General features: G+C 42.5%; 1 long non-coding RNA gene across 1 annotated transcript; it reads right to left on the reverse strand.

Annotated features, from left to right (window-relative positions):
* Positions 1-224: 224 nt before the first annotated feature.
* LOC126281517 (uncharacterized) lies at positions 225-1,112 on the reverse strand. The gene is made up of 3 exons (XR_007551282.1): positions 801-1,112; positions 535-645; positions 225-359 (listed from the first exon to the last, which is right to left on the reverse strand). It is a non-coding gene; the product is annotated as an uncharacterized LOC126281517 (long non-coding RNA).
* Between the last annotated feature and the right edge of the window lie 3,025 nt (positions 1,113-4,137).

The raw sequence follows: 4,137 nt of genomic DNA on the forward strand, positions 1-4,137 counted from the left end.
CGGGGGGGGGGGGGGGGGGGGGGGGGGGGGGAAGGTGGCATGTCACTCTTCAACTAGTGTTTACCAGTAAATATGTGGCGGAAAATTACGGGATTATGGGGATAGGAAGGCTTAAATATGTGGAAAATGAGATTTTCATTATTCAATCACTGTATTTAACATTTACTATTCCTTTAAAATCGCATAACAACTTCAATAAAACACAGTTTAATCACCCATCTGCACACTTATTTCACAATTATGTCACTTTTAAACTGCAAATCCTCTAAGAGCTGTCTTGAATCTTCACGAGTCTCTCTCAAAAGCCTTTATGTGGATAGATACGTACAGCAACCAGTAATCAAGAGTCAGAACTGTGTCTGCAAAATCACAAGGATTATTAAACAACTTTTGCTGTCACTAATTACAAGCAATATAACTGACAGAGTAGATTGCTAATATTTGCTGTGAAAGGCACTCAATGGGGTATATTTCACATTTGCAAGAACGATCTCACTGAAGTAATTAAGTCCATCGAAGCACTTAGAAACTAACCTCTCGTCTGACGAAAACGGTCTAAAGACGCAGTGGCAATTTCTCCAGATCTGTTGACAATGATATTTTGAGTTATCAATTTACTGAGTGACTGAAATGTAGTTCGGGTACCTGTAAACATAACAATATGTTAGAATTCATTTTCTAAGCACGAAATATTACGCTACTGTATGGCTACTTACATATTAATTACACTATTAATATTTTCACAGTTGTTGGCATTAATTATTAAAGCCAACGGAAGAACAAACGTAAAACTTACTTACCAATGACAGATTTGTTGAGATGGAATTTTCTGTGTGGGCAGATGTAACTTTTTCATACGGTGGTAAGTCGCAGAAATCGCAGAAGTCACAGAAATCGCAGAAGTAGCAGAAGTCACAGAAATCACAGAAGTCACAAAAATCGCAGAAGTAGCAGAAGTCACAGAAATCGCGGAAGTAGCAGAAATCGCAGTGGCGGAGGGATACGCGACCTACGTTCCTTAACTGCGACTCTTAACTACGACAAATCACAGTTAAGAGTAGCAGATACTGAAAAGTAGCATTCACAGAAATCACTGATATCGGAAAATCGCAGTTTAGCCCATCACTACTAGTCTGCGATGGCACGAGTCTTATGGAATGCAAAAAGTTCTACATCTTACTCACAGATGGCAGGACATGTCTGAAATCGTCAATGGGGTTAGAATCGAACTGTGTCAGTAACAGTTTATTTATGTGTAAACATGCATATGACGTTACAAGTGTGATTCTCGATTTATACGTGTAATGCCTAAATTGACGAAAGTCACGTTTGATTTGATTGCATCTATTGTTTTATTTCAGTATGCCAGGGAAGCGGAGTCGATTTGTGCGAAGGGTGGTGCAAAATTACTTCCTTTGTTCACACGCATCCTCCACTTGAGTGCCATCTGGCGGACGTAATCATTCGGCACCACTCGGCATGATTCGGAAGTTACCTTCGAAGCATAGCGTAGTGCATACTGAGAATCGATGAATCGTTGGAACTTGGAATCGTCACGACTCGGAAACACGCAATCGTTCTTACGATTCTTTTGAACGACGATACGTCCGTATCACGATTCGATTCTTACGATTGTTATTTAGAGTCGTTCAAATGAACGACTCATTCACGAATCGCCACAACTCTAATGTCCACCTGCTGATTATTGTGATTTTGGATTAGAGCGTGTGGCACCCATACACCCGATTTTTAAACCTTCCCGATTTCAAGGAAACGTCGCACGATGGCGAAATGATCACACTCCATCACGTTTGCCATTTCTCGAGTACACTGACGTGGATCCTTGTGGATCAATACGTTTAAAGCCGAAGGGCTTCCTGAACGTGGAGAGTCATTAATGTCAAAAGATTCTCCTTAAAACGAGAAAACAATTTTCTGGCCGAGCTCCGCCCAGCGGCATTATCCCCACATACGTTGCAAATATTTCTGGCTGCCTCTGCTGCTGCCACCCCTCTACTGAACCCAAACAGAAGAACATGTCAGGAACGTTCCGAATTCTCCACTTGGCACTCCATTTTCTAGCGTCCACAGCTCCACTCACTATCTCCAAACGACAAAATGGCGATACGTGAACTCAAATAATAACAATGAACTACAAATAAAAAATGGCAATCGATAAATAAACCCATACCAACCAGAATACCAACATGCAAAACAAAAACGCTACGAACATCTGCACCAACGTCATACATAAACAATTAAACAGATAAGATGAGCATCACAATAACATAGTTTGCCGAAAGTGCTGTTGCGTACAGGAAAGTATTGTAGTGGGACGATCGTATAGAATTCCAAAAGACTAGGACAAAATTCCAGCTTAGTATAAGGAATGGTAGCTTTCATTAAATATGGATAAAAGTAAGGTAATACCTATAACAGGGCCTCCCAACCTTTTCAGCTGGCGGACCCCTTCTTCAGTTGAAAATCCATGGCGGACCCATAGTCAGTCAAAAGCACAGTATCTATAAATTTCAGAGCAAAACCCATGGGAACTGAAAGCCTCTTAATGCAAGTGCCATGTTCCCAATGACCCCCCCCCCCCCCCTCCACGAAGTATCAATAGTCTGTGGTTTAGAGATGAATGAGAACAACTTGAAATTAACGATCCAATTTGGATTCCCACTGTATCCAGACATTTACTAGTGGATTTACTCCCTTTGTTCAACACACTATAGCCTGATTAATATTACTTGGTAATTAAAATTTCACACGTTGGAGCTGCCTCCCTCCAAGAGCAATCGACGTCACGTCCAAACTGTTCGCTGTTGACAAGCTGCCGCCTGTGGTCTGTTCACTTCCACTGTTTGGTAACTGTTGTGTAATGAGCATGTATATTTCGTAACAGTCGCGCGCGCGCGTATGTGTGTGTGTGTGTGTGTGTGTGGCTTTTCGTGAAATCCGAAGAAAAATGTTCAAATGTATGTAAAGTCTATGGGACTTGACTGCTGAGGTCATCAGTCCCTAGTCTCACACACTATTAACCAAGTTTAACTTCCGCTAAGGACAACACACACACACACACACACACACACACACACACACACACACACACATGTCCGAGGGAGGACTCAAACCTCCGACAGCGGAAGCCGCACCAATGTTTTGATTCGTGTTGCCGACTGTCAAAAATTATTGCCAAAGATCGAATGTTATTACCAAATTTCGAGTGCTATACACATGTTTTTCACAGGAAAAAAAAATAGTGATGAATTTCATTTTCACATTTTTATTCAATGATTTTACTCATTATTTTACACGATTTTGTGAAAGGTGGCCGCGGAACCCCTAGGGGTTCCGCGGAGCAGACGTTGGGAAGCCCTGACCAATAATAAAGAGAAAGAAGCGTATGGGATCCGATTACGAGATTAGTGGCGAACATTTTGAGTACGCCACGTCGTGTAAATATTTAGGGCTAATACTAAGAAGAGTTATGAAATGGGATGATCGCGTAATATCAGTATTACGAAACGCGAACTGTAGACTGAGATTAGTTCTGGGAAAGTACACTGCCTCTGTAAAGGAAGTAGCATTCAAAACGGTAGTGCCACCAGTTGTAGAGTACAATTCCAGGCATGACAACAGAAATCGAACGAATTCAGGGGCTTACTGCTGGGATCTTAAGAGACTGGTACCGCCTATATGAAAGCATTACAGAAGTGCTCGAGTAACCTAAATGGAAATCCTTCGCAGAAGGCCGAAATAATTTTCGCGGAATCCTGTCAGGCCAATTAAGAGAACTTTTATTGGAAGATGAGTGTGCGGTCGTTTTGCTCCCACCACCAAGTATCTCGCCAAAGGGTCATGAGAAAAAAATAAGAGAGATTAGGAGAAGTGCAGAGGCATATAGACTGTGGTGTCACCGCCAGACACCACACTTGCTAGGTAGTAGCCTTTAAATCGGCCGCGGTCCGGTAGTATACGTCTGACCCGCGTGTCGCCACTATCAGTGATTGCAGACCGAGCGCCGCCACACGGCAGATCTAGAGAGACTTCCGAGCACTCGCCCCAGTTGTACAGCCGACGTTGCTAGCGATGGTTAGCTGACTTCTACGCTCTCATTTGCCGACACGATAGTTA

This window comes from Schistocerca gregaria, chromosome 7, assembly GCF_023897955.1.
Source record: "Schistocerca gregaria isolate iqSchGreg1 chromosome 7, iqSchGreg1.2, whole genome shotgun sequence".
NCBI classification, from domain to species: Eukaryota; Metazoa; Arthropoda; class Insecta; order Orthoptera; family Acrididae; genus Schistocerca; species Schistocerca gregaria.